Below are 20,391 nucleotides of genomic sequence, written 5' to 3' on the forward strand. Positions count from 1 at the left end.
TGGGTAGGCCTAGGAGATATTTCCAAATGTAGGCTTCCAAGGCCCGCCACAGTGTGGACGGAACAGTGAACATGGCGTCCATGCCATAGGTCAGGGTCGGTACCATTTTGCCTTTGTAGAAATTGATGGCCGGTACTAGCGAGAATTTGCCATACTTTCTGTCGATCGCTCTTAGTTGAGATGTAAGTTGTTTAGTTTTAGACCACAGACGTTGTTGCATTGTGAGTTCCTTCGAGGAGCCATCGAAGGTCACACCTAGGTATTTGAAGTGCGAAACCACTTCAATATTGGTTTTACAGACTGACCAAGGTCGAGTTTTTTTCATGGAGCGGCCCGATCTGGAGAGGATCATGATTTTCGTTTTCGTCTGATTGATCTGAAGATTGTTGGTGGTCATGTAGGCTTCCAGATTGTCCAGCTGCCGCTGGAGGCCGATCGGGGTTTGATCGAAGAGAATCAGGTCATCCGCGTAGAGAAGGCGTGAGAGGGAACTGTTGCCAAACTTCGGCGGGAAGCTTCGGACCTGGGCTTCCGAGTCTTTGTAGTCCCCTAGGAAAGCCACGAACAGAGCAGGGGCTAGAGGGCAGCCTTGTTTAACTCCTCTGTGAGCGGGGATTTCTTTAGACAGTGCTCCCTGTCTGTTCAACCGGACACTGAGTGTATTGTTGGTATGGAGGGCTATTATTGGTAGTAGCACGTCTTTCGGACAGTTCCAGTTTTCCAGCTTTCTCCACAGTTTACATCTCTCAACTTTGTCGAATGCCTGAGAGAGGTCGATGAACGCCACGTAGACTGTGGGGGACCCTTGTTTTATTTTGGCTTTCAGAATGGTGAGTATGAGGATGTTTAATGCGGTGCCGCCGTTTTTCTTGAAGCCTAGTTGAAATGGGTCACTGCAGGGGGCCAGTTTCGCCCATCGATTGAAATGGTACAAGAGGAGTGACGCAAAAAGTTTACCCATTATGTCCAATAGGGCGATTGGGCGATAGTTTTGAGGCTCTTCCCTGCTTCCTTGCTTGAAAATTGGGATAATGATTGCTTTGGACCATGATGCTGGAATCTTTCTAGTGGACCGACAGTGGTCGAACAGAATACTGATGAAGCTGGACCATTCCAGGTGATGTTTCTTTAGGTCTATGTTCGTCAGGCCGTCTGGGCCCGGAGCTCGTGAAGATTTTAGTTTTAGGATGGCTGCACTTATGTCTGCTGGAGCTGACAGATCGATCCAAGGGGCGGCCGTAGTATCAAAAGACGTGTTAGTGGTAGAAGGCGGGCTGGCGAAGAGATTGGTGAAAAATGTGACCCAGACTTGTTCCGGGACTGCGTTGATCATAGTTGAGGTTGTGATACCATGGGAGGCGTTTACCAGGGACCAGAAGTCCGCGGTTTTCTTTGACATTAAGACTCTCATCATTGATTCAGCGTTGTGCTGGTAAAGTGCGGCTCGGCGCGCTCTGATCCATGATTTGTAGATTTTATTTTCGTCTTTCCATCGGTCCCATGCAACCATGGTGTTATCAGCCTTGGCGCGTCTTCTGAGTAGTCTCAGTGCTTTTTTTCTTAGTGCTATTTGTTTATCATACTGATGAATATGGGCTTTTGGGGACGCCGGGCGTTGTTTCACATGATGCCTATGCTTGAGAAGCATAGGTAGGTAGTTCGGCCTTGGTGATGAAACGAGAACCGTTTCTGACTTAATGTCTGAGACGTACTGTTGAGTAATCATTTTGATGTTGGCCGATGACAAGCGGAGACGCGTTAGTTGGGGATTCGTTTCAATCGATGTCAGGTAACTCGGTGCAATGCGGCCGGATGAAGGCCAGGATACTGTTAGCATGTTATGGTCGCTTGGTAGAGTTTTGACTACGCGAAAATCTTGAATAATTGCACACAGTGCTTGGGAGGCGAAGATGTAATCTAGAGTGGCAGAAGACCGATTTCTCTCCCACGTCGGTAGATGTGGGTGGCCTTCTAAAAGCCAGGCAGCGTTATGCAGGTTCCTTGATGTCATCAGAGTCATCCAAGCTTGGCCCCTGAGCTCCGCTGCTGTGGTGATGGTCGAGTTTCGGGGAATATTTTGTGGTTGAATGCATTTCGCATTGAGGTCCCCGCAGATAAGTAGGTAGGGGGTGTTCCATTCACTAAGAATCTCGTCAATTGCCTCAGCAATAGTTTGACAGAAGAGTGGCACGAGGACCTTTGTGGATTCCAATAAGTCGTAAGCAGAGCAAGCGGTAGGACTGAGGACTGCTTTGCTTGTGGTGTCGGGAGTTCGTGTGCCGAGTTCCATTCAATTAAGACCGCCAGCACCTCATAGGATCTTGCCGTTGTTTTGATAAGTTTTAGGTTTTGATCTGACCGTATCCCAATGAGAAGGCCAGCTGAGGGGCGGCCTAATCGGCCTTTAACAGCTGGCGAGATCACGATGTCATAACCGTCCATAGATGGTTTTTCCTGGAGCCATGTTTCCTGGAGACAGAATATGTCAAATTGACCTAGATCTACGGTATTGTGATCCGTTAGGTGGGAGTGTCCTCTGGTGTTCCAAGAGGCCAGCGATAAGGCCTTTTGATAGAATTGGGTATCAGCTTCTTTTGGTAATTGCTATCTAGTGCGCTTTAATGATAGAGCGTCTTTTATCCATTCCCATGGGCCAGATGGAGTTGTCGAGTTTGTGCTGGCCGTCGGCGAAGATGGTTTCCGTTGCGCCCGGGGGCTGTAGTTAAGCCGGCCTCTTCGCGGGGACTGGTCTCTCCAGCTGAGCTTTCTGTTCTCCCGACGTGATCTATGGGCTTGAGAATGGGGCGGGCGAGTCTTAGCAGGATCTTGTTTTCTAATATATTGGCTTTTCTGTGGTGACCGGTTTAGCTCGGGATGTTCACAGACTGGTCGTGTCGAGCGGGCAGGTGAGTCTAGGCGCGTTTTCGGGGTCCCGGGTGAAAGTATGAAGTGAGATTTCAGTTCAATTCTACGGTTATCATGTCGATTAGATGATGTGTAGGCGCTTGCCCTTCCTTTGTTATGGTGTGTTTCTCTGGTAGAGATCTTGGGATCCATAGTTGGTAATTCCGATAGCCACAAGCCTTGGGCTTTTAAGTCTTCACCGGCTTGGCGGCAGATGTCTTGTATTGCGGAGGCATAGATGTGGAGGTAGGCTTTCGCCTTATTGTCTTTGTGATAAGGCTCAATCCACTTAAAGTCAGCCGAGTTTAGGTTCTTTAGAGAGGGTAGGGACGATGTTATCCTTAAGACAGTACTTCTGTTCAGAATGATGTATTTGTCTTTGCTAGAAATTTGTTCTAGCTTGAAGAGGCGGGTGGAGTTGGCCCTCATATTGTCAGCATGTTTTGGTGCTTGCTGTCGGGCTGGGCAGGTGCCTGACGCAGGCGACTTCGTTGATCTGGTTCTTGGACTTGGTCTTCTTTGTGTGGCCGTCGCATATCTTGGAGGGTCTGTATTGCCAACGCCCTGAGTGGGCTTGTGGGGACTCTGAATCGTCAATGGTTGGAGTTGGGGAACCTCTGAATGCTTGAGGGTGGTGGTAGACGGAGATGATTGTAAGAGGATGCCTTTGGAGGGGCCTACCTCAAGCACTGCTTGAGCGTCGTCAGATGATTCCATCAGTATGAGACTTGAGTTTAAGGGGTCTTCTGTTAGGACCGAGGCCTTGGATGGGTCCGTTATGCAGCTCGCTCGAATGGGCCCACGAGCTGGGGGGCCCGCGTCGGTGTGATGGTTGAGCGTCAACACTCCAAACTCATCCTTTCGTTGGGTCCGTTGGTGGGCTGGGACAGGAGATTGATCGGTCATAGCTAATTTTAGGACTTTCTTAGCTGTGGGCGTGTTTGTGCTTGACGATGGTTGTAGCTTGTTCGCGAATATTGTGGCAGATTCGTTAAGATTTTTCGGGTGGGAAGTCTGCGTTGATTTGTGTAGTCGTATGGTTGGTGCAGAGCCTTTGTTCAAACCGGAGGGAGCTACGGTCATGGGCGACACAGAGCCTGCCTCCTGACTTGTTGTATGCGTTAGGTCATACTTCAGGTCGATAGCTGTTATATATCCTTCTAAGAAGGTAAGCTTTGACTGGATGTTCGCCAAAATGGCCGTGTTGTCCTTTGAGACGTCGCTTAACGTTTCATACAGCTTGCAGAATGGGGCCATAGCAATGGTTATGGCTGACATGATTGTAGTCAGATCCTTTCTGTTGTTAGGGGACTCTTTGTGGGGCGGGGAAGGAAGGTCCCATCTTCTTCCCGTCCTCAGTGGCGTGTCTCTAGTTCCTAAGGATGCGGGGTTCGCCAAGGAGTGTCTACGAGTGGGATTGGTGGATCCAAAATCCCGCGTAGACGATGGTCTTGAAGCTGGTGGTCTCGTTTCGAAGATGGGGTCGTCCCGACAGGAGAACTGGGATGCGGAGACTGGGTGACTGAACTTGGGCGAGGGAGGGGTTAAGACGGGCTTTGCCTGCAGGTGGGGGGGCGTTTCTCTGTGTGGCCCTGCTATAGGTTGTAGTAGGTCTAGAATGTCCGTAAAGCCCTGAAGTGGCAATCCGGTGGTATTTATTGGATCAGCGTTTGCGGATGCCACCCGCCCCGGGGTGGGTGGTGGTTGGGACCTCGCCAGCAGGTCAGAAGGTGTGACCGAAATGTCCACAGACGGGCAGTCAGAGCCCGGATGGGAATCAGTTGGTGCCTCCAGTAAGGGTCCAAGGTGAGTGCTCAGAGGCGGAGTTGGCCCGACTGAGGATAATTGAGGCTCGATGGAAGCTGTGATTTTCCTGGATTTGGGCACTGGAGGGGTCTCGTCAAAAACTTCCAGGATTTCCGCGTCTGATAGTTCAGAGTCATTGGATAGTTTTCTTTTGCATTGTGTCTTGAAAAAGTTCATCAGAGCGTTGGACAAACGCGGGGTGGAGAGGGCAAGTTTTGCGTAGCCCTTTTTCCTTTGTGTTTGCTGTGAAAAGACCTTTTTATTCTGATTGCTAGCTTTATGAGAGCCGGGCGCTGGATTTTGCTGTTTCTTTGTCGGAAGAGATTTGGAGGTTGTGGCTGCAACCGCCGTGGGTTTAAGTATCAATTTACTTTTATTCCTATGTGGTAGTCTTTTTGCAGGATGGTTGGTGGAGAGTTTGGAGCTGGAGTTATCCAGTGTGTCAGGGGAGATGTCGGAGTCTAAATCCGGACTCTCCTCGGGGAGGGGAATCGCAAGTAAAGGGTCAATATGGGTGTGGGAATGCGTGGGATCGTAGGCCCTGTTTTCCGGAGCTCCCGTTGGGTCTAGAGAGGGCGCTGTGGTCACTGGCATCAGAGGTGGCGTAGACGTACTGGGTGACAGGTGTAGGGTAGTCTCTTCGGCGTCCATAGGTGTGGTTAGGTTCCGTGAGTGAATAGCGTCACCCGTGCCAGGTGAGCCCGGTTGGGCTTCCTGAGCCAGGTGGATCTGGGCCGTGGTGGTCCGAAGGAACGGGCTCTTCCGCCGGTTGCAGGGATTCTCCAAGTCAGGAGAATTAATGGTCCGCAGTGTAGAGTTCGCCGCTTCTGCAGCGGGCTGAGCTGGAGCCCGTCTGCCCGTATCATCCCGGGTACTGGGCACTTCAAAGGTGGCCGCTGGCTTTAGGGTGATAACCGAAGATGTCGAGCAGCGGGCGTCGTGCACCGTCAGCGATGTGGCCACCCTCAGACCCCCTGGCGGAGGCCCTCCGGCTCCCGCACAGCCTGGGTCGCTCGCCGAAGCGGTGGGGGGGCGGCCATCATCGGTTGGTGCTGACGGGCCTTGTCGTTGGTCTTGGAGAGGACCATCAGTTAAGACTGAGGAGACCTTGTGGTTGAAAACTAGAGGCTGACTCGAGGGAAGTAGGGTCCTTTTCACGTGGCTCCTTAATAAGCGTTGATCTGGATCTTCCTCCATCTCAGATAAAGGATGCTGGAAAGGGACGGCAGGGGGGAGGGGGGAAGGAGAAGGGGAAAAAGGAACGGAGAACGGGACGAGGTGGAGACACAGGACCGGGGAGGGACGAATGGGAAGGGAAGGAACAGGTAGGGCGGGATGGGGTGGGATGGGGATGGGGATCAGGAGGATAAAGTGTCAGTGACAACAGATAGCAAGATCGGTCGACTGAGCAAGACCAAGGGGGCTCAGAGCACGCTTTTAAGCTCCACACTCGCTACGGTATACTGTTTCTGTTGAGCACAGCTCAGTTCAGTTCAGATCAGATTAGGTTCAGACAAAAGGCGAGCCCCGGTAGGGGGGTAGGTGGCAGGTGGGTGACAGGGCAGGACAAAGAGAGAGTAACCGCTGGGCGGTGAGGGCACTAAACGCCTACCTCTGTGTCCTGGCAGTTCTCATGCAGCGCTCTTATGTCGGTGGGTCCGCCCGACAGCCCCAGCTCCCGGAGCGGACTGGAGCAGACTGGAACTCTGCCCGGAACTCCGCGCGCGCTCCGCGCGGAAGAAGGGTTTTTATGGAGGTTGGGCTTGTTTTCTCCCAAGCCAGAAAGCAGAAAAGCAGAGGAAGCAGCACGCACGTCCTCTCGTGGTGTGGGATGGAGCAGACTGGAACTCTGCCCGGAACTCCGCGCGCGCTCCGCGCGGAAGAAGGGTTTTTATGGAGGTTGGGCTTGTTTTCTCCCAAGCCAGAAAGCAGAAAAGCAGAGGAAGCAGCACGCACGTCCTCTCGTGGTGTGGGATGGAGCAGACTGGGGGTATGGGGGTATGTGACACTACTCCAAGAGTTTTCAAGTCATTACCCAGCAGAACCCTTCCTGGCACCTCACTTTGTATGCTGACAGGTATCTTCACAGTCATGTCATTACACTGGATGAGAACTGGTAATTGGGGAAGCATCTGCACAGGCCCTCCAGCTAACTTGGTGAGGCGTTTGTGTGCCTTAGCAACATCCTCAGCCTGAAAAAACAATTTGTCCACCACAGTTATGCTGGCCCCAGTGTCCCTAATGGCAGGAGTCTCCTGACCATTCACCTGGACACTGTCCTTATAATACTCTTTAGTATTATCTGGGATAGAATTATAGACATCTAAGTTCTGTTGTTCCCACAAACCCAGAGACACTAAAGAAACACTGGCTGAGACTCCAATGGGTTCATCAGCCAGCAATAGAAAGTTTCCACTTGCCATTTGTACTTCCTCCTCTGCAGCAAAGGCTAAGGAGACAAGCTGGAACCCTGAAGGTTTACCCTTACATCTGGGATCTCCTTTCACATGGTCAGTAGAGCCACAAACGAAGCATTTACCAAATGATTTCTGGAATGGTGGCTTGTTCTGACCTCCTTCTAGTTTGGCACCAGGAGGTACACTAGCCTGATTTGGTTTCCCTTGTGGCATACCCCTTTGGTTTTGTTTCGGGCCCTCTTTGGAATTGGAATTATTAGAATTCTCTTTTGAGTCCTTTTTTGGCTGTTTTCCCTCATCCTTTTTCTGAGTAGCCCCAGAATCCTTGTGAGTGGCCCTGTTGGCAATCCACAAGTCAGCAGCCTTAGCTAACTTCCTGGAATCTAATTCCTTTGAATCAGCCAAGTGCTGTCTGAGTTCAGGAGAGCAGGCATCATAAATTGAATAAATAATCCATCCCTCTAGGTTTTTCAAACTTTCACTCACCCAGGTAGCCCCAGGGGTACCATCATGCTTTTTGAGGGTCCTAAACCTCTTAAGGTACTGGGAAGGGGTCTTCCCAAATATATCTATTAAAGCTAGCTTCACACATTCATACCTCCCCCAACTCCATTAGCACATCAGTTGCAACAGGGGGAAGCCTAGAGAACAACCCAGGAAGTAACTCATTCCCTGTGATGTCCTGGAGCCCATGATTATACTCAAACATTTTTAACCAATCCAACACATCCAACTTAGGTTCATACATACCCACTAACACCTTAGGCATCCGGGGTCTTTTGGGACTGGAACTCCTAGAGGAACCAGAGGAGAGAGAAGCATTTTCCACAGACAACTTTTTCATTTCTAGGTCATGATTAAGCTCTATTTCTCTGAGTCTTAACTCAGCTTGCTTCTGCTCAGCCTGGGCATTCATTCTTCTGAACTCTAGCTCTTGGTTTCTTTCAAATTGAGCAATAAAACATTTGTATTCTAATTCAAGCTTCATTTTTTCAAGTTCAAAATAAGCAGGGTTACATGTAAGACCTGGTATAGGCCCAGTAGGTACAGTAGGTAAGGCAGACAGAGGCTCACAGTGGCTAACTTCATTAGGTTCACTTTCCTCTTCTGACTCATTATCAAGACTTTGATTCAGATCAATACCATCACTGTTTTCTACATTTGCTGGGGGGGTAGATTCCTCTGTACCACCCAGACTTTGGTTTTCTAACAATCTTTCTATAAGTTCCATTTTCTTGCCCTTCTCAGAGAGATTCTTATGTCTACACAATACTTTTAAGCAATCAGCAGTTTTAGCAGACAATGATTCTCGGGTATAACTCTCCATAGCAGACATAGTTAGAAAATCAGCTTTTTAGTGCTAAGCTCTGTGGTTAGTTGTCCTAAAGTGTTCAAAAAGCACTCTAAAGTGTATACTCAATAAAAATCCCACCGCTGTACACCAGTGTTAGGCAGAAACCTGTGCAGTTCCCTCTGGGACCACTGCAAAAGATTTAAGACTACAGCTGTTTGGCAGTAAACCCACTTGGTAGCAGTCTGTACCACACAGATTCACAAAGCTGCTGGGTGACTCACTAGGTTAGGAAATTCAGCCTAAAGAGAGAATTCTCCCTAACAATTGTGAACTTACTTTGAACACGCACAGTAAAATACTTACCGACGTGTTAGTTGATTTGATTTTTCCCATAGTCTAGCAAAGGAACTGTATCCTGAGGTAAGAGACAACTCAGGATTCACAAGAGGGGGGTCATTTGTGGAACACCTGACACTCTTAAACACAGAACTTGAAAGAAAATATTCTTGTCCTACCACAGGAGGAGAGACAACCACGCTTCTCTGGAAGTAAATGCTGCCGCCTGACATACAGGGGCATAATGTATTTGTGTATCATATTCATCATTGTTGTACTGTCATTAACAATCAGAGCTGCATTTTATATTGTTGTGCAAAGCATTCCAATTCCAGTGCACCCACCTAATGATGCACGCATGAAACCCACAAAAACATCCAGACCTTATATAGTCATTCCAGTCCCTAGAAGATCTGATGGAGGAGTGCATGAACTTGAAATTGATGTGATTAGCAATGATAAACACACACTTGTGGTAACAAACAAACAAACAGAAAAGCCGGAAACAGGGTTGGCAAGGAATGAATGAAGAAAGGTTATTGACAACCACACACATGCAAACACTGAATTCACTCAAAACAGGCCTAGTGTCAATGACTGCAAAACCACAAGCCGAGACAGTAGAAAAGAAGAGATTTCTTGCCACAAGAAACTCCATGACAGACATTGTGAAAAGACTAGAGGAATCGGAAAAGAAACCAACAGAAATTATAATGATAAACACTCCTGAGACAACACTGAGGGAGACAAAGACAAACTCAAGGAAGATCTCACAAGCACAACTAATAATAGATGCAGTATGAACGTCATTAGCCAGAGAAAGGAAAAGACTAGAGAAATTGAAGAACAAAAACCCCAGAGACAGTAGTAACAAACATTTATGTTCCAACACAAGGGACAAGTACAAGTTCTACAACCATACACTGGACCAGCGTCAGGATGGTTGGAATGGGCATTTGTAACCAGCAAGACAAGGATGCATGAAGAGAGGGAAAGAGTTGCCAGACGTTTGTTCACTCAAATGGCGCAGATGTGGAAGCCTGCATCATGGACCAGGATACCTGAGAATCCTCCAGCCATACAGATGCATTTAGGAATGTAGTTATAGCAAACTACAGAAGAACACTAAGAATCAAGAGAAGCATGTGTGGAGATGACAATGAACCAAACGATTACCTGGACAGCAGAGCACATTTGGAAAAAAACATTTGGTACCAGCATATGAAAGAAGTTGGAAGACGACATTCAGAAGGGGAATGCTTTGTTGGTGCACTCCTACCATACAGCATGGGGAAATCCAAGATTTTCGTAGCTGTAGAAATCGATGTCCAGACAGCACACTGTCTGTCACACATAGCAATGTGCAAGACCAGAGGCCAGTTCATGTGTAGTGATGCCTCATTAATATGTGCAACTAAAACAGCCTATCTCGATGAAGATGATTATGTTCAAGACATTACGACAAGAAACAGAGCTCATACTAGGAACCATGTGATCAGGTATGAGAAGCCTGGAGTTAAAGGAGCAGGAATAAGATGGGAAGTGAACCAAAGACTAAATGTCCAAGGAAAAACTACAGAGGAAGCTCGCAAGTGGAAGAATAGAGCCCAAATGCAGATTTGGGGAACAGTGCTTTCACCAGATGGGTGGGAAAAAGGAGTGGTGATTTACAGAGCCTGGGTGATCACGGGGCTTTACAAAGAAACTGTTGACATTGTGCAGAATGGCTGCAAGCCATTATGGCCGAAACTTGCAAATTTATTGACATGGTTTGAAGATAGAGGAGGACCCTTGCAGATAGTGCCACTAGAAAGCCCAAAATTCTGCTTCAGGAATAATAGCACAAGAAAGATGGGAGAGAATCAGAACTGTGGACGAGTTTTTGACGCTCCAGGAATGGTGCATGGAACTGCAGTAATTATGGATCATTATTGGGCATGCAGACACATGGCATACATCAGACTGCCAAGAGACTGGGGAGGTATATGCACAATATTGAATGTCCACGTTCCAGCACTGGTGATCCCAAAAAGTGACCTGAATATTGACAGTTTCCCAAAAGCAGATGCTCACCTGAGGAAGATGAGATCTGTGGAACTGATAACTCGGATGAAGAGAGGAATTACTTCTCTGCTAAATCAGAGGAAGCTTTTCATCCAATCCCATATTAACACAGGCTGTTCAGATTCACCTCATCAGTGTTCACAACGATTTTTATGCCAAGAATCCAAGTTGGAGTAAATACTAAATGGTTGCAGATAACCAGGTGGGAGTTACTGCAGACGATCAACACAACCATAAAAGGATTCAATGTGATCAAGGAAGAGCTAAGAGCCATCTGACTAATGACTCTTCAGAACAGATATGTCCTTGACATGATCACAGCTATGGGTGGAGGAGTTTGTGCAAAAATCGGAGAATCATGTTCCACATTTATACCATCTCACAATGAGGAGAATGCAACCTTAACAGAGGCCATAGGTATGCTGTCAAACCTACAGAATCAGATGATTATTGAAACTGATGAAGTTGATGATGACAGCTTGTTTGGATTGCTGTTTTCATGGGTTCCACAATGGATGGCAAATGCATTCAAATTCCTGGGAGCCCTGCTAGTGATGATATTGCTAGGATTTTGTGTTATCAAGATAATAATCTCGCAATGCCAGAAGACAGCGAAAAAGGCTATAGGGATGAAGATCATGATTGATATCAAACCAGGATGGAAGCCTAAGGACCAGACTGATGAAGAAATAAGAGACTTTGTGAAGACCAGCATTCACGCATCAGAAGGAACAAAGTTTCTCTATCCCAGAAAGCACAGAAATTATTTGGGAAGATGGGTTTATTGCAGCCCAAATGGACAATGTCAATTGATGACTTGGAATAAAGACGAACATGTAAGAACAGCTGGAAGTTTGAAAGGAGTAATACAAATATGGACTCCAAAGAAACACTTCTGCAAACCATCATGTATAGATCCCAAAGTTGAAGAAGGAATGAACCCCGGCGATGGAGTAAAGATAAATACAGAAGAATCGAGTAAGTTGAATCCAAAGACGGAGGAGAAAGTGGTCGATGAATCGCCCAGAGGGGGGAGTGTAGAGGAGGTCCCAAATAAAACCTGCACTCCAGTTACCCATTTGAAGTACCAGGAACATTCACACTAACATATGTGACGTATGATGAGCAGATAAATCAGCAGAGAGCCGCAGTAGGGCTTTGCCCAGTACCTATCAGAAGAGCAACACCTATTGAAGTACCGATACCAAGAAAACCATGGACAGTGAGGTATCCATTAAGGAAACCTTACCAGCAAATAAGACGAAATGAAGATTGCCCAAGTACAATCCAAGAAGAAACCAAAAAGGTCTTAATGGAAGATGAATGGTGATGTCACGAGGACCCGGACTGACGTACAAGTAGAAGAAAAGACAACCCGAGAATGACACCCAGAGACAAACGTCATGAATAAGGATGTTGTGAACCTAAAAGGGGAGAGCAATGTTGAAATACAAAGACGCTTAAGCTGTGAACAGGATGAAGATATTCAAACAGCTAACACTTGTACATATGCTTGGAACCGCAAGAAAGCTAAGAAAACAATGCAGCTTGCAATGCTAAGTAGAAGAATAGTGTGGCAAGCACACACCATTATGCATAATCAACCCCAAAACAAAGCACAGTATTATAAGTGTAATTCCACTATGCAACAGAGCAGAATCAACCCAGGTTACTAAAGGCCGAATGAGCAGAGATTCATATTCTAACAAAACAAGAAGAGACGGCTGAATCGAAACTCAGCATGTGCAACTTGTGCCAGGAGAGCCAAGGTCATACCAATAGAAGGAACAAACAGTAGCTACATATAATTGAAACTTAATAATAGAATATCCTGTCTCTAAGAAGTCAAGATAAGAAGGTGTAGGCAGGTGGAAAGTCGAATAAGAATTAAATGCACAAATTGAGAGAAACTAGGCAAGTTCACAGTGTCTGCATCACGTAACCATCCGAGCACGGAGAAGCATGAGTTCACACCTACGCTTGGCATCCGCCCAGGAAGAGATATCAGTAATTTCCCAGATCGAAGATGCAGTTTTAAGGCCATCCACAGTAACATAATTGACACATAGTTGTTGAAGTTGTTCAAGAGGAGAGGAAATCACTGACGGGCCCATAGGTCAGCACTCACCATCTAGAACTTGTAAGACAAGATAGCTGCACCATGTGAGGACAGGGGGTGCAGGATTCACTTACTCCAACACGACTCAATAATGTGGACTCAGTAGTTTGGCAAAGGGAAGTCCGTTTAATGATACATACATCAAACAGGGAAACCAATGGGAATCAGCTGTAGTGCGATCACCGGTCTCGCTCCGACTTTCTCGATCTTCAATTGGACAGAGATTCTTATAGGCAATGTTCGTCATCATTGACGTCTAATTTTACAAAACTCGACATGCAATATAATTGGTTAGGAAAGGTAACTTAACTATAGGTGTTATATCTGTATATGATAATAGGGCATACGGATTGGATAACTCTTATCGGGTGGGCGTCTATGCCCATCCCTCTACATCACGCGTGATAGACGTCACTACAACTATGACGTCCTATTGGTTACAATATCTATAGGACTTAAGATAACTTGGTCCATTTTGATTGGGCAGGTTACACCCCTAGACATAAATTTCCACTTTTAATTAGCAGCATGCAGAATGGACACACCTGTGCCTGGTGTCCCAAGTTTCACCTTGCCTCCCTTCCATCAATCAGTGTTTTAGGGCGACGTGTCAATTAGTTGGCTAAGGATGGCCTTGAAACTGTAGTCTCTTATCAGGAACAGTTATGGCATCCTCGGGTCCTGGATGACATCAGGCGATGGTACTTCTTTGCGCCCGGCTGGTCACGTGTTAGTTCACCATGAATCTACTTCAGTTTCCAGCTTTTAGTGCATTTAATTCTGTGTCGGCCTTGCCACCTGCATGGGCCCCCCTTATCTTGACCTTCGTGAGGCAGGCTGGTATGCTCTGAAGTTGGAGTCTTGTGAGCTAACGCTCCCCTCCCCTTCTCCGGTTGACCTCGATTTCCTAGGCATGAGCCGCTCTTTGTTGAGTTTCGATTCGGCTCCTTCTCTTGCCTTTGGTTGGGTTTCGAAACTTGGCCTAGCAGACCTCTGGCCGCCCGGGTACCTTTCTGCTTTTACAAAATGGGGTTGCACTTGTATAATGTGCCTTATTGAGGTAGATATACGGTTTGCACTTGCCGCTCTATCTTCTACTAAGCATTGCAAGCAATATCGATTTCTTAGCATTTTGCGTTTCAAGCCTATTTACACACGTTTAACAGGACGGTTGCTCCCATCTCGTAACAGTGTTTCCTGGCGTTGTAACATTGACTCCTCTCTGTGCCTCTTCCATTCAATTTTGTAGTTACTCACACTGGCGTGTTATCTTTGATAGCTGCTCTTGTTCATTCTCGAATCTGCACAGGCCCTTGTGTCATTTCCACTGGCCTTCCATTAAGGCTTTCGGGGTCTCTTCGTGGACTGTGTGTAGGTACTCCTCTTTTTGTATCAGCGGCTGGTATGGCCGTCTGATAGGGTACCATGCTGCCCAGGGTTGTCTGGTTATGGGTGCTTCAACCGGTATGGATCTTCTGATGTATACTAGGCAGAGTCCCACTGCAGCTCTTTGTAGGTTCATTTGCTCTTCCAACGTCACATACCTTTGCGAGCGCGTTCCTGGTACCTCAAAATGAGGGGAAGGGGTGCAGGCCATGTCTGGGACTTCCTTTACAAAGTGATGATTGATTGTAACCTTAATTGGAGAAAGGCCAGGTAATGGAGGGGCACCCTGCACCTGGCTGACCATTCTGCGTGTGCTAAGCAAAGTGGAAATGTATGCATGTGGTTGGTGCTCACCCAATCACAATGGACCAAATAATCCAGGGTCCTATAGTTAGTAGAAACAATGGGACGTTGTACTTTTAGTGACGTCTACAGTAGTCATTTTTGAAGGAAGGGCTTAGACGCCCACCTGACAGTGTTTACCCAATCCCCTCACTCCGTTACCATATACAGATATAGTACCTATATTAAAGTTACCTTTTCAAAACCAATAGAATTGCATGTTAACTTTTGAGTGCTACTCGTCAATTATGATGAGTTTTCAGTATAAATTCTCTGATTTTTATGAAGTTCATTGGAGTTGAAGCGAGAAGGACGATCGCATCACTGCTGATTTCCATGACGCCCCATTTTTTGTACTTGTCATTAAACTGACTCCCTTTGCCAAACCATTGAGTTGTCCGTATTGATTGGTGTTGGAGTAATACATCTGCACCCCCATCCATCTCAAGGGTGATAGCTATCTTGTCTTAAAGTACTTTTGGAGCAAACCTCAGCTCTATGGGCCGGCCGGGGGTCTCCAGAGTACACTCTTAATTGACATAACCACTGAGAAGGGAATTGTGGTTTTCCCTCGAGCAGCTAGGATAAGCTTCCAGTTTATACACAAAAGACTCGGCTCCATCGACACCAGGAGACAGGATGACCCACTATAAGTGGGAGCGAAGGAAACATCCCTACTGACGGAACCACGAAAAGACTCCATAATTAGTGAGATTCCTACGAATAACCCAATGGTTATGCCGGGGAGGTCGGCACCCTTGAATCTGGTGCAAATAGAAATGCATGATGCCGGGCTACGAGAGGACCTAGTAAGTCTTCCTATCGACCTACATGCCATAGGCTCGCTAAATTTCCCACCAGTTGGTGAGATGGATCTATTGATGGAAAACCCATCAACACCAGGTAGACTGGAAGAGGAAGCATCACTGGAGCCTTAAGTTAAAAAAATAAATAAAAAAAACAAAAAAAACAGAACACTGCCAAATACTGCAGCAGCGAAGGGCATAGGGAACAAAAAGCCCACAGCTCATTGCAGTACAAGAGGAAGATTGCAAAAGAAACACATTTTGCATTCTCACACTAAGCTACCAAATACATTAGCCACCTACAGAACCAAAGACAAGAATTATTCAAGCTCCAAAAATACCTCAACAACACACGCGGCTAAACAAATGGCTTGGAGTAAACAGCAGCCAAATGGGAAAACAACAGGGAACAGACTCAGAACCCATAGAAAAATAATCCCAAGTGGGGCGCCTTCTACCAGCATTTTGATGGACTTCTTCCAGAATCAGTGTACATCAGTAATGAAGTTTATTGGAGAGCTCTCTGACGCAGATATTTCAGAGGGAACTGCTGACTTAATATCAAACAATTAATGAAGCCCACAACATTCTTACAGACTCTGTTTCATCAGTGCTTAAATGGCACTTGGGCACCCACCGAAAACAAAATACACTCCAAGCTGTAACCCTTCTAAGGGCAACCCATCCCTCTCTAACAATCGACAGAATGGGAGATTAGGAGAAATCACCACCAAACCCAAAGGTATAGACCAAACTTCCCTGAGTAATGAATTGTCAAAACAGCCTCAACTAACTTCAGAGAGAGGCAAACCTCAACCAAGTATACCTGGAGTTCATGGATCACTGGGTCCAAACACAGGAGACCAAGATGTAGAGGCAGGCTCAAAGAGCAACCCACACATACAGCCTGAGTCTGAATTTGCAGCAGAGAGTACCACGAACCCATGCCAAAGCGAAGTAAGTGGACTAATAAAACCACCATTTCAACCAGTTAGTAAAACATATCAGAGTGCACATGAAGCCGATCTGGCATCAGAGGTGGAAACTTCTATCATCGAATCTTCACCACATCAACACCACACTTCATCAGCCAGAAGTAGAAGATCGCAAGATCAAAACCAATTATCAGCCAAGGATGCACCAGTAAAAAAACCTGATATGTTTGTGATTATGTCTGCTATAACTATTGCACTTGCCCCATTCTCAAAACTCTACGAGGCACTAAATGATAACTTAAAGGACCTCACAACTTTTCTAGCCATGGTGTACTCAAAGCTTATATATTTGGAAGATTATGTTATGGCTAAAGAGCCACGCATAATAGATTCGGCATTGCAGGCAGTTCTTACTGCGGAATCAATCCCCATAGAATCAAGTCACGAACAACCGGCCCAAAAAGTGACCAAGACAACATTTACTTCATCATCTTCACAAAACTACATATCACAAGAAGTGGCAAGCCCTGCTCATGACTTAAGAAAGTCTGATCAGACCAGGGCTAAAGATACTATCTTGCCTCAAATGGAAAAATTCAACCTCTTCCTCAAATACCTAAAACGGTTCGAAACTGACCCGCATCACCACCAAGGAGAGCACCCCCAACCTTGAGTGCCAAAGCTCTTGTGCCCCAAAAAAAGAACTCCAATGGTTGCGTAATTGTAGAACCATTGGGACTCAGGATAAGCACCTCTGACCATCAACACTGAATGACCACAGAAGTTTCTTCTCCATCGAGCGAAAAAACCAAAGGTGACTACGCAATTGTTTTGCAAACAAGAAAATAAATTGTGAAAGATTCCAAACAGGATCAAACCAGACCAACTGAAAGCAACAAACTGTGGGCGGAAGCAACCGTGGCGATGTCCTGACAAAACATGATGTGCCAATACCAGCCCCGAAAAAGAACCTTAACTGCAAGAAGATCCACAATCAGATTAACACACTGAAAGACAGCCTAAAAGAAACTGCCTACAAACGGATAATAACAGTGGACAAATCTCAGGCATCTATAGATTTGCTGGATATTAGCCAGTATTCCATCAAGGATCCTGAATCTGATCTTTTAGTGGTGGAATCTAAGAACAGTGCAAATGAACAGATCAAAAACCAACCAAAGATTCAAAGAATTCACTCTCTAGACACATATCGGTTTACCCTGTCTTTATGACTATGGACGAAAAATGTAAAAAGCTAAATGCGACAGCTAGGAAAGTTGTGCAACACATGGCTGGTACATGGCTGATAAAATGACCAAATGATAAGTCGCTGCCCAGAAGTTACAGCAAGCAGTCTAATAGGCGTCCCTCACCTCCAAACACAAGGCCCTCATGAAGGGTGACAGCACGAAAGCAAAGAAGGGAAGAAACGCCAAAGGGAGAAAGAAGCAACAGAAGGAGAGGTAATGAAAGATCGCACTCTCGTAGTCACCCATTGACTAGCTTGGATAGACATACCCAGTGTGACAGACAAGTCCAACCACAAAATCATTTGGACATAATGAAGAGAACCTTGCAACTAGATCAAATTCCTGACAGTTTTAAACATAAAGTTAATTCTGGATTTGTTCCATTGCATCCCCAGTCGCAGGTTAATGAACACGGACGATATAAACATAATCGAATTCAGGAAGGAGAGACACCTGGATAGTGTACATTTGCATATACCATCACTGGTGGTAAAAATAAAATCATTTGGGGAAAGCTGAAAACCTGTCGATGCTGGGATTCGACCTTAAAGGCATAACCCGAGTTAAGAAGGCCAAGAGGCCCTTTACCAAAACTGAGAGTGACTTTCATTACAGAACATAAAGTGGAGGATGCCAGAACCTCCAGCAAGCCTCAATACCAAGGCCCAAAAAATCAGGACCATGAAACAGGGGATTCTATTGCTAAAGCACTGTCAACGCAAACCAGGAGATAGCCATTGCGGTGATCAGAAGAGCATTAGGGTGCAGAATTTGCACCTAAAAACCTCGGATTCCCAACAAACAACCAAGGCAAAGACATAACCCTAAATAACGAATTTCGAACTTCAAAAATGTTTAAACTGGTATCCTGGAACACAAGGGCTGTCAGTCACCTGATGGCCCTGAGCGATGTAAATTTGCGCAATTTTGACATTCTTTGCTTTCAAGAAACCTGGCTTTTAGAAAAACCTAGCCTAGACGGCTACCAGATCATTTTCTCACCAGTGTTCAAAGGTATAAAGGGGTGACCCCAGTCGGGTTTGCTGACAGCAATTCGATCTGGTAGCGGGATTTCAGTAAAAAAAAAATTGACAACGGATCTATTTGTGCAAGCAACATTAATAAACTGGCGGCATCATGGCACACATGCAATGGAAGATCAACTTGAAACCATTGTATTGATAAATACATACTGGAACGCGCTAGCCAAGTCCAACATTGAATTTATATCGACAATGAAAACTTTAATAGACAAAATTTACATCACTCATCAACCTAATTACATGATTATATGCAGTGATTTGAATGCCTCCTGCGCCAAGCGACATGACCCCAAACTAAACCCCCATACCAACACAGCAGGATTAGATAGAGAGGAAAATTGTGGAGCTCATTAATGGACTCACAAGATTTGCATGACCTCCAACTAAACCTTTTGCAAGAGGCCTCCCTAGTACCTACTTGGAGAGGGAAGGACAGAGTGTGGTTCTGGACTACGTTTTCGTCTCTAGAGAATTCCTGTCGACAGTTACACATTTTGGTGTAATTAGAACCAAAAACAGTGACCACAACCTATTGACCATTTCATGGAGCCAGTTGGAAGTAACAAGAAGGAAAATGACAAACTCAATAGAAATTTGTAAAAAAAGATGTTGCTTAAGATTCACCAGCAACGCAATACAAAACCTAACCTCAAAGTACATGCAAAAAGCAACTACAAAACACGAGAAACAAGGAGGAAACCCAACTGATTATATTCAACTGCTTGCAGCATATCAATGCAAAAAGAAAGTCTGGTCAACTCCAGACAAAAGAGCACACGCATATGACATACAAGTGGCCGGAAAAAAGAAGAGAGTTGAGGAGAATAAAGCAGTGGATGAAAAAAGCAGCTATGGTAGACCAAAATTAAACAGTTATTGCAGCAACTAAAACATTTAAAAGATGGCTGACCGAACACCGCTTTAAGATGTATCAAGCGGACGCAAAACAGATGCTCCGCGTTATATGTGCAAGGAAACCAAGAGAATTTTGCTTGCTACTTAAGTGAACCTTCAACTCAGCAAATGACACCCTACAAAACATTGTTGGTGAGTCAACTTGGGTCAGCCATTTCTCAAACCTTTTCCAACAAACACCCAAAACCGGTCATAATGGCTCAGAAAAAACTTCAATACCATGGAAAATTCTGACAGGCAAAGAATCAATATTAGCCAAGACTAATATACTAAACAACTCCTGGGCCCACGGCCCGGATGGGATTACCAATGCCGAACTCAAACAACATCCGAGCGAATGGGCACGCTTCATCAGTGAAGTCTTAGATAGATACAAAAGAACAAAATCTATCCCAGAGTCCTGGAGACAGTCCACGGAAGTCCCGATTTTTAAACAGGGAATGAAAGATAATCCAAAAACTACCGTCCAATAGCACTGCTGGATGTCACAGGAAAAATCTCTGGCTCAATAATCCTTGACAGCTTTCAATCATGGGTGAAAAGGGCTGGGTGTGCTGACCCCCTCCAAACAGGTTTCATGAGGAACGTGGGCATGATAGCTAACATCCTACTTCTAAGTGTCCTGAAAGGGAAGGTCATGCAAGGGAAGCCAAGGATCCATCTCGTTTTCATTGATCTGGTCCAGGCATTTGAGCAGGTCAATCGAGAACCTCTATGGCAAAACCTACACAACCAGAAATGCTCAACAGGAATTTTCGAACCAATTCAAGACCT

The sequence above is a fragment of the Ambystoma mexicanum genome, chromosome 6q (assembly GCF_040938575.1).
Source record: "Ambystoma mexicanum isolate Mex_15411 chromosome 6q, UKY_AmexF1_1, whole genome shotgun sequence".
Taxonomy (NCBI): domain Eukaryota; kingdom Metazoa; phylum Chordata; class Amphibia; order Caudata; family Ambystomatidae; genus Ambystoma; species Ambystoma mexicanum.